General features: G+C 40.5%; 1 protein-coding gene and 1 non-coding gene across 7 annotated transcripts in view; both read left to right on the top strand.

The window, feature by feature from the left end:
* Positions 1-14,023, top strand: part of HIF1AN (hypoxia inducible factor 1 subunit alpha inhibitor) — a 79,591-nt gene that overhangs the window by 48,932 nt on the left and 16,636 nt on the right. The gene's annotated exons all lie outside the window — the stretch shown is intronic.
* Positions 4,106-4,212, top strand: LOC118518351 (U6 spliceosomal RNA). The gene has a single exon (XR_004908581.1). It is a non-coding gene; the product is annotated as a U6 spliceosomal RNA (small nuclear RNA).

The following is a 14,023-nucleotide window of genomic DNA, read 5'->3' as shown; positions in this document are numbered from 1 at the left end:
AGAAATCCAGCAATATGTAAAAAGAATTATACATCATGACCAACTGGAGTTTATTCCAGTCATGAAAAGCTTGTTCAATATTTAAAAATCAATGCATTCTACCTTATGCACAAGCTAAAGAACAATTGCATGAATGTATTAGTTGATGCAGAAAAAGCATTTGACAGGATTCAACACCCAGTTCATGATAAAAACTCTGAAAAATAGGAGGAAGGAGGGAGGGGAACAACAACAACAAAAACTCTGAAAAATAGGAATATAGGGGGAACTCCCTCAATTTGATAAAGAGCATCCATAAAAATCCTAGAGGTAACATTACACTTAGTGGTGAAAGACTGAATGTTTTCCCCCTAAGACCAGGAAAAACACAAGGATGTTCCCTCTCACCACTCCAATTCAACATAGAGCTTGAGGTTCTAGCCAGGGCAATAAGGCAAGAAAAGGAAATAAAAGCTATACATGTCAGAAAAGAAGACATTACTATCTACTTAGGAAATCCCAAGGAATCTTAAAAAACAAAAAAAACAAAAAACCTTTTAGAACTAATGCATGAAATTAGCAAAGTTGAAGGATAAAAATAAATATACAAAAATCAATTGTATTTCTATATATTAGCAATGCATGTATGGCCACTGAAATTAAAAATAAAATATCATTTATAATTGCTCAAAAATAAAATGAAATACTCAGGTATAAATCTAACAAAATATGGGCAGGAATGGTATGCTGAAAACTACAAAGTGCTGATGAAAGAAATTTTAAAATCTCTTTTTAATGGAGAGACAAATCATATTCACAAATTGGAAGACTTAATGTAGTAAAGATGTTAGTTCTCAAATTGATATACAGGTTTAACACAGTTCTTATGAAAATCCCAGCAGGATGGTTTTTTTGGTAAATACAGATAAGATTATTCTGAAGTAGTATGGAAAGGCAGAGGAGCTAGAATATCTAAAACATTTTGAAAAAGAATAAAGTGGGAAGAATGCATCTATGCAATTTCAAATCTTATTATATATATATAGCTACAATAATCCAAACTATATGGTATTGGTAGAGATATAGACACATAGATCAATGGAACAGAGGGTTGCCCAGGTGGCTCAGTTGGTTAAGTGTCCAACTCTTGGTTTTGGCTTAGGTCACGATCTCATGTGTTGTGAGATCAAGTCCCACACTGGGGAGTCTGCTTGAAGATTCTCTCCCTCTGCCCCTCCCCCAACTTATGCACGTGCACGCTCACTATCTCTCTCTCTCTCAAAGAAAAAAAATCTTTAAAACAAATGGAACAGGGGCGCCTGGGTGGCTCAGTCGTTAAGCATCTGCCTTCGGTTCAGGTCATGATCCCAGAGTCCTGGGATCGAGCCCCGCATCGGGCTCCCTGCTCCGCGGGAAGCCTGCTTCTCCCTCTCCCCCTCCCCCTGCTTGTGTTCCTCTCTCACTGTGTCTCTCTGTCAAATAAATAAAATCTTTAAAAATAAATAAATAAATAAATGAAAATAAAATAAAACAAATGGAACAGAATAGAGAATCCAGAAGTAGACCACACAAATATACCCAACTGAGGTTTTTTTTTTTTTATCTTTTTGCCCAACTGAGTTTTGACAATGGTGCAAAAGCAATTCAATGGAGGAAAGATAGTCTTTTCAAAACAAATGGTGCTAGAGCAAGTGGGAGTACATAGGTTAAAAAAGAAAAAAAGAACCTTGAACTAAGTCACCTTATATAAAGATTAATTCAAAATGAATTACAGATTCAAATGTAAAATATAAAATTATGAAACATTTAGAAAATGGGGAAATAAGTTGTGGTACATTCACACTACAGAATACTACTCAGCAATAAAAAGGAATGAGCTACTGATACACATCACAACCTGGATTACTTTCCAGAGAATTATGTTGGGTTTTAAAAAAAATCAATCCCCAAAGATTATATACTGTACGATTCCATTTGTATAATATTCTTGAAATGATGAAATCATTTAATTGGGGGAAAAAATTGGTGGTTGCCAGGGGTTAGGGAAGGAGTAAGGGCTGGAGGGAAGTGGGTGTGGCTATAAAAGGGCAACATTAGAGATCCTTGTGGTGATAGAGACGTCCTGTACCTTCCCTGTGTCAATGTCAATATCCTGGTTGTGATACTGTGCTATAGTTTTGTAAGATATTATCATTGGCCAAAACTAGGTAAAGAGTATTCTATTATTTCTTACAACTGCACATGAATTATCTCATAAAGGTTAATTTTTTTAAATGATCAAAGAAAATGAGCATTTCTTTGCACAAGCTCTTCAGAGACCTCATCCTGGGAAATGGAGCATAGCTAAAAATATATGTAGAATCACAGAAGGTCTAAAGAAATGCATGTATGGGACATCTGGGTGGCTCAGTTGGTTGGGCATCTGCCTTCGGCTCAGGTTGTGATCCCAGGCAGCGGGGAGCCTGCTTCTCCCTCTGCCTGCGCTCCCCCTGCTTGTGCTCTCGCTCGCTCTCTCTCTGACAAATAAATAAGTGAAATCTTAAATAAATAAATAAATAAATAAATAAATAAATAATGAGTCCCTAACACATTCTATGATCCATGGGGTTCTTATTGTCAGGGCAGCCATGTCCCTTCTAACATCCTTTGGGATTTTGTTGATACTGGGATCTGAAAATAAGGGAACCTTTGGGCAAAGCTGGAGGCCAAGTCCCAGGTTTATATTGCAGGAAGATTTTAAAGGAGTCGAGAGACAGATGTGAGGGAGCACAGAGCAAGCTCAGAAGCCACCTTCTCCAGGAATCCTCTGCACTGTTGCCCAAATTAGGCATCCCCTTCCCTCTGTTCTATTACCCTTCATTATAATCTACTATGATCAACAACTTACTTTTCTGTCTCCCTCTCTAAACCATACATTTCTTGAGGTCTGGGATCATGTCTCACCTTGCCTCTCCATACCTTAAATGTTTTATTTTTAGGTTAAAACAAATAAAAGACTATATACTCTCATTTTTAGATGTAGGACCAAGACCTTTCTTTGTGTATGGATGTACTGATTGGCATTTCACCAACATCTTTCTTGCATGAGCTATACCCAGAATACATTGATTGCCATTTTCAGTTTTGATTTCTTTAACATGGATTGGAAACTGAAACGTATTTGAGAAACTATCTGAATGCAGAATCCTAGATTTTTTTAATGATTTTTCCCCTTCTTTTTCAGTTGTCTCACTAATACATAATTTCATAAAATTTTTAAGCAACTTGCTGTTACAAGTCTTTCCAAACAGCAACATTAGTTTAGTACTCATATTTTATTGGTTTATGTAACATTTAGTTAAATTATATAATAAGAATAATATGCACAGCTGGCATAAACAGGCTGAGTTAAAAACAAATGACTCTTGGTAAGCATGCAATTCAACCAAATGGGGGAGCGCAAGTGCACGGCATCCTAGCCATGAAGGTTTGATGAGCCATGAGTGTAAGTCAGTATGTTATACAAAAGAATTGATGGTGTCACTTAAGCCAGTGAGCCAGGTAAGTACAGGTTGTTTAAAGTTCTATTTTAATAGTATCAGTAATAATAACTTACTGAGGGCTTAATAAGTGCCAGGCATCACGCCAAATGCCTCCATACGTATCTCAATTAATCATTACCTGAAGCAAGTATTATCATTCCCATTTTATAGATAAGGAAACTGAAGCTCAACACAGTTCAGTAACTCTCCCAAGTTCTTCTAGCTGGTAGGTGGTAGAGCTGAGTTTCTGTTCAACTCTAAAATCTGTGCTTTTATGTGCTACACTATGTTATTTCTATTATTTGTCTTGTGGATAAATGAAGGACTGCAGGCAAGTATGCAGAGGACAGGAAGAGGCTAGGAGTTGGGAGACATTTTCCTACAGTTGGGAAAGTGTCCCTTGAAGAGCAACTGGTTCATTCTTGGCAGTTTCCTGAGGTGAGAGGGGTCCCTAAGGAGAGGGTTGGATGTTCTTAGAGAGGTTGGGAGTGGGGAGGAGGCCCACAGAGAGTGATGGAGGAAGCCTAGACCTGGTGCTGGGATGTGTAAGTCCTGTCTCCTGTATCTATTCCAGACTTCTGACCGCCATCAACATTGGCCTCCCTGTGCTCGCTTCGGCAGCACATATACTAAAATTGGAACCATACAGAGAAGATTAGCATGGCCCCTGCACAAGGATGACACGCAAATTCATGAAGCGTTCCATAAAAACAAAAACAAAAACAAAACCACATTGGACTCCCTTTAGTTCAATCCTGCCTTCTTTTCTTTCAGTTGAATCTTTTCAGGCTGGAATCTTTAAACTTAATTACAAAATGAAACGAAAACAACAAAGCTACACTCTCAATGCCTGGACTCACGACCCCAAACATACTAGCAGCTCAACCACAGAGCAGCTTGGCTACCAAGGCTCATGGGCCACACACCTCCGCATTTCAATTTCTCATCTCAGCCCTGGGTGGATCAAGCATAATGGATTCAGGCTGGCGCCATGGCTGGACCTGGGGTGGGGGGCACTCAGTTCTTCCCCAGACCTCCTTCTTCTTCTTTTTTTTTTTTTAAAGATTATTTATTTGAGAGGGAGAGAGGGAGAGAGAGAAAGCACCAGAGAGGGGAGTGTCAGAGGGAGAAGCAGACTCCCTGCTGAGCGAGGGGCCCGATGCGGGACTCAACCCTGGGATCACCTGAGCTGAAGGCAGACGTTTAACTGACTGAGACACCCAGGCGTCCCTCCAGACCTCCTTCTTAGCTGCCTTCTCTGAGCATCTGTCCTCTAACCAGCTGCACACCTCTGCACATCAGAGCTGCCTAAGCCCAGGCATCCTGGTCTCCTGGTGAGGAACAACAGTCAAGGTCTGGCTCCTCCTATGTTTTTCAATCCCGCCTCCCTCCTTGCCCCTATCCATCCCCACATCTCCTGCTTCCTGGATGACTCTTGTCCTTAGAAGAGGAGGCCCTGCTCCCACTCTCAGGCCCATTTTTCCCTCCCCTGTTAAATCCTGTTACCTGAAGCATACCTACTGGCTGAGATTTAGGTTCACTCAGGTTCCCGGCTGATATTTGGGTCTAGTCTCTCCTTTGCCTTGTGCCTTGGAGAAAGCATTATGTTCCCTGGCACTTCATGTCTCCTGCTGGATCCCTCCAATGGCCTGGAGCAGATTCCTCACCTCCTGCAAATTGTTCTTTCTGCTTGGAATGCCCTTCTATCCTTTCTTACTTGGCTACTTTTTAGTTATCCTCTGGATCACAGCTTAGATGTCACCTCCTCTAAGAAGCTCCTCTCATTCCACATCTGTGTTAGGTGCCTTTTTAGCTCTTAAAACACTATACTGAAATGGACTCATTACTTATATGTCTCCCACGCTGGTCTCTGAGCCCTGAGAACCTGTATCTTGTTCACTAGTGTGTCCCAGCACCTAACAGTGTTTGTCATGTGGTAGGTGCTCAGCGAATGTTGTTTATTTAGCTTTTTAATCAATCGATGATTAAACCCCTTCTGGTTTGAAAGCCTGACCTACTACCCATCAACTTTCATCTGCTGTATAAGGATAGTTTTGTCTCCCTGGTCATGTGTGGGGGCAGAATGACTCTAGTGAATGAGGTCACCCAGTCACCCACCTCCTCGATGGACCCGTCCAGGTTTCCAGAAACCTTCTCACCTCCTATCTATAGATTTTCCAATATCAAAAATACTGTATATGGACAATGTATTATCAGTCAAGGTAGACTAGGTTTGTAGCTGTAACAGCCCCCTATCAGCGGTTAAAGATAAGGAAGGTTTATTTCTCCTTCACACCGTATGTGCATTATGGTTGGGTGGGGACTCTGCTTTGCATGGACAGTTCTCAAGAACCCAAGCATGGCTCTAAGAAGTCTTGTGGTTAGGGGCACCTGAGTGGCTCAGTTGGTTAAGCATCTGACTCTCGATCTCAGCTCAGGTCTTGATCTCAGGGTTGTGAGTTCAAGGGCCCTGTCATGCAGCCCAGCGTGGAGCCTACTTAAAAAAAAAAAAAAAGTCTTGAAGTTAAAAAAAAAGTTTAAATCCTGTTTACATGTGTTTAACCTTCTGTTTCTCAAATTATTTGACCTTAAAACTCTTTCTCTTATATAACACCTATTTCTATCCTATGGACCTCATGCTCAGAAATGCCAGTCTAAAGAGGATGAAGCATAACAGATTTCTGTGGGACTTCTAATAGGTGATAAAATAAGAGTAAAGCAGTCTCTGCTCAGATTTACTGATGTTTAAAATGTGTTCAAATATCTGTGGGTCCTTACTCTGTGCCAAGTGAAGTGCTCTGCCAGGTGCTGGGGATATAGGACTTGCAAAATGTATATGGTCCTTGCTGTCATCAAGCTTCCCTTCCAGTAGGGAAGACACATATTAAACGACTAACAGCCACCCTCACTATGCACACAAAGTAAATATGTTCCAAAGTGCTATGGAAGAAAGGCACAGGGTATGCTATGAGAGTGTGTAATAGAGTGACCTTACCTAGTCATGTAAAGCTGCCCCAAGGAAATTAATCTACTATTTAGTCAGGCAATGTGAGGGTGGAGAGTAGAGGTTGTGGGTAGAGATGGGAAATGTATCAGGCAGAGAAAACAGCATGTTTAAAGGCCCTGAGATAGGAACACAGAGGTCAGTAAATTTGGAACACTTTGAGAAAGGGGGATAAACAAAGGGCCATATCATGCAGGCCTCGCTGGTCAAGTGGGCATTTTGAGTTTTATTCTGAGAGCAGTGGGAGCCAACGAAAGGGCTCCCAATCCAACAGGGAAAATGCAGACACATTCAGCTATTTATTTGTATGGCTTTTTAGACTATTTCATTGGCATAGCACATTATGCTTTACAAAATACTTTCATGTCATTATCTTATGTCTTCCTTGCAGCAGCCTCTGAAGGAAATAGTTCAAATACTAGTATGGATGGGAATGTGAGGCTCAGAGATGTAAGCAATGTGTCCAGTGACCCAGTCCGGGAGAAGACATCCATATCCTGGTCATTTTACTTCTTAGGCTAGACATGCAGAGAAAGCACTGGCTCTGCATGAGTCTATCTTGGAATCTATGTCCTTACTGGCAGGGAGGCCTTTTATTGAGGGATATATAGTGGGAATAGTGGTTAAGTGCTCAGGCCAAGTGTCTGCCAAACTGAAGTTCAAATTCCAGCTCAGCAACCACTTACTAGCTAGCTATCCTCTAGCAAGTTCATTAACCTCTCTGACCCTCACACTCCTTATTTGTAAACTGGGGGTAATCATACTGACCTCATAGTTGCTATAAAGATTAAATGAGATAATGCAAAAGGTGAAAATCTCTGACACTTAGTAGGAGCTCAACAGATATCAGTTCGATTTTTTAGAGAAATAACTGACTCTTTATTTTGGAACCTTGGGATATACTGAATGTGGAACTTAAATGAAGCTAAAATCCCTTCATACCAGGGCTCATTGTATATGAAATGGGTTGAATTCTTGTGTGATTTGCAGACATTCAAGATGGTACAGAGGAGGAAGAAGTTCTGGGGCCCTTTTCAATAACAATGTTGATGCTCAAAGTGAAGTCTTTACAGCTAGCACGTCTACCTTCTATACTGTGTAGGAGAATTCTGCAGGTAATTTCCCTGGGAGCTAAGTGCAGGGGAGTAATTGCCCAGGTATTCTCCCAGGTGGATATTTAGTGATGGCCTTGAGAACCACATTCAAGGAGCTGTCTAGGGGTCAGGACCCTGGAAAAACAGCACTTAAGGGTCTCAGAGTTCTGCTAAACATTAGCTGAAAGGCGTTCCCGGAGAGTTGGCAGGGATATTAAGGTGAAGTGCAAAGGCCTGGAGTGCGGGGAATATCTGTGATTCACTGGGTATCCTTGACTGTTTGTGGGGCTTCTAATTCAGGGCAGCATAGACCTTTGTGGGACCTGCCCTCCTCCCTGGGGTATGATGTTGTACTCTGAGAACTTTATATGGAAAAAGATAGGCTTTGAGTTTTCCTAGCTTTGCAGTTAATCTTTGCTTTTGAAGATGGGCCTGCCAGAAATGGGTGGAAGGTTGAGTAGGGTCTCAGAGAAGTCTAATCAGTGACTCTCAAACATTTTTACCCTGACTCACAGCCTGAAATATATTTTGCATGGTGACCCAGCATGCTGGCTCTCTCTCTCTCTCTCTCTCACACACACACACACACACATATACACTTCTGAAACAAAATTTTAGTAAGCAGTACCTATACTTACATATGTGATGCACCTTGGTATTTTACTTTTTATTTTATTCTATTTCATTAAATTGATTTCATGACCCCGCTAATGGATTGCAACCTGCACTTTGAGAAATATTGGTCTTATAGATGATGACTTGTCCTTGAAGGTGATTGAGGAAGATGTTATCCATGAATAATGAAATTCAGATGAGCAATGCCAAAGGCTGAACAGACTGACTGTGTACTTTAAATGCTCATAGCAGATCCAGAATCTGGCTTTATGTCACTTCTGGACATTGAGATTAGAGACAGTAAAAATAATAAGAAAAATAACAACACTTACTAAGGACCTACTCAGTGCAGAGAACTGGGCTAGGTACTTGAGTGGGATAAAAATATAAATAGTAAATACTCTCTCTACTTAAAAGTGTTCATAACCTAGTGGAAAAGATGGACTGGATCATAAACACAAGAATATGAGGAGATTTCAGGCCAACATATCAGACTGAGTTGATGTAGGAAGATGTCTCTCACTAGAAATATAAACTTTATAATTGTTTATGATAAATTTAAAAACATATAAAATATAACAATTGAAAAGTATATAACCACATTTTAAAGCAGTAAATGAAAGTTTCTAAGTGCCAGGAATGAAAAGAAAACTCAGAACCAAAGTGGCCACGGGGAGCTCACAGAGGCCTTGGATCCAGTACTATGTCATAAGAGCTAGAGTTTAACAGTGATGAGGATAGAAGAGTGAGCCCCAGGCCACTGCATTTTGGGGAATTGGAGCTGAGCTTCCTTCATAAACTTAGGAGCCATGAAGTGTTACTTATCCATGAAACAGGAACTGGAAAACTCCACTCAGGATGAGGACTCAGTAGAAAAGCTTGTCATCTTTCTGTGGCTGAGGGTGGAATAAAAATTATTCTGTGAGAAATTAGAAACCCAAGCCTGTGCTGAACATAGATGTGCAGTGTAAATTTGCACTACTCACAAGGTGTAGGAAACTCAATTCAAGAAAATAACAAATAAAATGGTCCAGAAATAGTGAGACTCATAGAGTCCCAGCAGAGGCAAAACTGCCTGACATGATGCTTCCTCCATGGCCAAGGGCATTTAAGTCTCTTACAGAAACCAAGTTCTGCTGGAGATGAGTTCACAATAAAGAACTTCGAACCACAAGAAGAAATGAACCACTACAGAGGTGCCTGGGTAGCTCAGTCAGTTAAGCGTCTGCCTTCAGCTCAGGTCATGATCTCAGGGTCCTGGGATCGAGCCCTGCATTGGGCTTCCTGCCCAACAGGGAGCCTGCTTCTCCCTCTCCCTCTGCTGCTCGCCCCGCTTGTGCTCTTGGGCTCTCTCTGTCAAATAAATAAATAAAATCTTTATTTTAGAAACCCAAGCCTGTGCTGAACATAGATGTGCAGTGTAAATTTGCACTACTCACAAGGTGTAGGAAACTCAATTCAAGAAAATAACAAATAAAATGGTCCAGAAATAGTGAGACTCATAGAGTCCCAGCAGAGGCAAAACTGCCTGACATGATGCTTCCTCCATGGCCAAGGGCATTTAAGTCTCTTACAGAAACCAAGTTCTGCTGGAGATGAGTTCACAATAAAGAACTTCGAACCACAAGAAGAAATGAACCACTACAGGGGTAAAATCTTTATTTATTTATTTGACAGAGAGAGACACAGCGAGAGAGGGAACACAAGTAGGGGGAGTAGGAGAGGGAGAAGCAGGCTTCCTGCTGAGCAGGGAGCCTGACGCGGGGCTCAATTCCAGGACCCCAGGATCATGACCTGAGCCGAAGGCAGACGCTTAACGACTAAGCCACCCAGGTGCCCCAGTAAATAAAATATTTTTTAAAAAATGAGAATCAGCAAAGACAATACATCGGAGAATTCAAATAACTATATAGGTAATGAAACAATATGGAAAATACTTTAAATAAAGATATTTAAAATATTCCCCCTAAAAAGGAAAGAATAAATTCCAAAAGGCAAGAATACGGCATAATGGAAAAGAAAAGTAGAATTTAAAGAACCAAATAAAATTTCTAGAAGTAAAATATTGAAATAAAAACAACTCAATGGAGTAGTTAAGCAGTTTATAACACTGCTGAAGAGAGAATTAGTGAATTGGAAGGCAAATTGGAAAGTACCCAAAATGCCCCTCACAGAGTTAAAGTCATGGAAAATATGAAGAAGAAGCTAAGAAACATGAGAAATAAAATGAGAAGGTCCAGTAGAGATATTAGAAATTCCAGAAGAAGAGAACAGAGAGAAAAGGGAGAGTAGCAATATATAAAGATTCAATGGTGGCAAATTGACGAGTATTGAATGCAAAAAAAAAAAAAAAAAAATTAGCTGTCAATAAGAAGGAACACAACTGGATTTCCAAGCAGAATAAATGAAAATGTATATACACCTAAAAACATTAGTGATTCTGCAGAACATCAAAGATAAAAATCTTAAAAGCAACCAGCATAATGACAATCAGACAGGCAGCAGGCTTCTCATTAGGAGCAATAGGAACCAGAAGAGAAATAATTACAGCCTCAAAATGCTGAAGGAAATAACTGTCAACTTAGAAAACTATACCCCAGATAATTATCATTCAACACAGAGAGGGTGAAATAAACACAATTTCAGATACAAATGAAAGAGTTTACTATTCATAGAATCTTGCTAAAAGAATTTCTAAAAGATTTTGGTGAGAAGTTGAACCCAAAAGGAAGAATTGGGCTAACAGAAGCCATGGCGAGCAATGAAATTGGTAAATATGTAGGTAAATCTAAACAATAATAATTATTAATAATAATTTTTTGAAAGATTATAAAAATATGGTGGAACTAAAATACTAATCAATAAATTACATGAAAAATGGAAGAGCTTGGTTTACATTCTAAGATCCTTCTATTGTTTAACAGGAGAACAGAAATACACATTAACATTAGTCTTTAAGTAACATAGGCATGTTTAAAAATTAAGAGTAACTCTGTTTGGCTAGAAATAGAATGCTTAACTTCCAAACCAGTAAAAAAGAAAATTAAAAAAAAAAAGAGAATAAAGAAAACTCATCAATATTGTAGAAGGTATGGAAGAGGGAAAGCAAAGAAAAAGCATCAAAACAAAACACAGAGATGATAGAAGTAAGTCCAAATGCATTAAACACAATAAAGGTAGACATATCAAATTTTCCCATTAAAAGAGACTTTCAGTTTGGAGTTTTAAAAAATCCAGGCATAGGCTGTTCACAAAAGACTTGCTAAAATAAGGTCACAGAAAGATTGAAAATAAAGATATAAAACAAGATATGCTAGGCAAATATTAACCAGAAGGAAGGTAGGCTAGCAATATTGATATCAAACAAGAATTTAAGAGCAAAAGCACTAATAAGGATAAAATGGGATATTATTTATTGATAAAAGGAAAAGTCCAACAAGGAGATTTGCTCATCAGCCGGCTGGGGCTGTCCTGCCTGAGCAGCTTGAGTCCAGCCTAGAGAGGCTCCCCTGTCTTGAGGAGCTGAGGGACAGCTCCCTAGTCTGACTGTATTGCTTTGTCTTGCACCTGCCTGGGCTGGGGACGGTACAACACAGTACACTGCTAGGAAAAAACATGCTGTTTTTCTCAGGTACAGCTTATAACTGTTCCATGATTTAGGTACTTGTTTATTGTAAACTTTTAGTATTTGGATTTTGCAAGTTTCGGGGGTGAGAGGAAACCATTAACCAGAATTCCCCAAAACCAGGAAGGGGTAACAACACTGGGCTGGAAAAGAACTAAATCCTCCATGGGATTCAAAAATAGCAAATACCACTGATACGCCCTTGGGATTTCTCTCAAACTCACTCTGTGAGTGGGAGGGACCCAAGGGGCTCTAGAATTTGAGGCCAAATTGGAGGGTTTGGTATATATCCTTTAGTGGATCAGATGACAGGAAGCTGGATGAGGCTTACAATCTGGAGACCTGGAGTCCTGTCCCTATTTGTGAAATTGGATCAGCATGTTGTGTTCCAGCCTCAAGGTGACCAGACATCTACAGATACTTAGAACCACACCTTCTGGGTATACCTCCCCTTGTATACTGTGTCCCTCCAGACCTATTACACTGTGGTTGGTCCATGGGACTTGGCAATGTGGCTTTCTTGGCTTCATCTTTTAAACTCTGGTCAGCACGGCCTAAAGCCAAGGCCTTCCCCTTTATGATGGAGTTGTTCTCAAGAGTTTTTATTTGCCTATCCTTTGGAGAGTTTGTGAGTTTATTTCTGTGACATGTACCTCTTGAGGCTCTGCCCAGCATCTTTGGGAACAACTCTCTCCATCCACCGGGGTGGACTCCTAGGAGGCATTTTTGGCCACAGTTGACTGAGGTAAGGTCAGATACCTCATACAAAAGAAGCCAATCAGATTCCTACTCTTGGGAGTTGGGAATTTGAACTGTTGGGGCCAGGGACTAGGATGCTTACAAGTAGAGTCACATGATGGCACCAGGAAGGAGAAGGCCCATGGGCTTCAGCTTCTAGGGACACAGAGCTGCTTTGGCTTCTGCCTTTCCCAAGCCTAGATATGTGATGATACTCCTGAATATCCTCAGTAAACATCCCTTTGTGCTTAAGCTAGCTCGGATTTCTTTCTGCCATTTTCAGCATTTTTTTTTTTTTTTTGGTAGCCTTATAAACATGGCTTAAAGAAGGGATCCCCTCTTCAGTAGGGAGGGTCTTCTAGCAATTCATAGAACTGCCAATTCAGAAGGTTTGAACTGAAGGGCTAAGGGCTCCAAAATGTAGCTTAAGGGCTCCAAGGTGGCAGCAGGTCAGTCCACTCCAGAACAGGGGCTGAGTCTGCCTGTCATCCATTGAGTAGGACTACATTTTCTCATCCTAGGAGCAGTCACTGGAAAGCTCTGACCTGGCTTTTCCCTGTTCAACAGGCAGCCCAGCCTTCCACTACACCAGAAGCAGTAGATATACCAAAGTGTCCCATTTAATAGCACTGAGCCAAGCAACGAGTAAACTACTCCAGGATTAAAAATGTGTTGAAAGAACTAAGCAGGGAATCAGGGAAAGAAACCATAATGAGTCATTGTGCAATGTGGAGCTGTATCCAAATGGTGGGGTTCTCTGAAGACATTGGCTAAACTTGATCGTGTGGAGTGGTATTCTTTGTAGACTTTTGGTGTACATGATCTTGTATTCTACATGTACCATGGGTTTACCTGTTCCTGTGGGTGGCATTCTTAGAGACCATTGATATATCTAATCTTGCAGGCAGTTTTCCAGGAAACCATGGTTGTATCTGTTTGTATGGAGTGGGGTCCCTTCTAGACCAGAAGGATACCTAGTCATGTGGGAAGATGTGCCTGGGGCCACAGGTATACCTACACTGCTTCTGAAGGCACGGTATCTCCAAAGACCACAGTCTTTGCTGGTCTTGACCAGCACAACACACCCATTCTTATCAAGACCTCCTAAATGATAACAGCTTCCTTTATTAAAAATAAATGCCACTAGAGAAGAGTGCCAACTAATACAGGTAGAAGGAATTGTAGAATTAGAAAATTCACCATCTTATAACCACTATAGTTACAACTGATTCAGGTAAGATCATCAATGGATCCTAAATTCCCTGTATAAAAGATATTTAGAGGACAAGATATTCACGCAGTCTCAAATCCCACCTCTGCCCCCATCATAACATAGTACTTAGAGAGGGCAAAGGGCACCTTTACAATGGAGAAATTTGGATGATGCTACCTTAAAAATGATCAAACTTATCATCACCAATAATGAGAGAAACTGATATCCTATGGC

This window comes from Halichoerus grypus, chromosome 7 (genome assembly GCF_964656455.1).
Source record: "Halichoerus grypus chromosome 7, mHalGry1.hap1.1, whole genome shotgun sequence".
Lineage (NCBI taxonomy): Eukaryota > Metazoa > Chordata > Mammalia > Carnivora > Phocidae > Halichoerus > Halichoerus grypus.
Note: the sequence above shows the minus strand (reverse complement) of the source record. Positions and strands in the feature narration are given on the sequence as shown.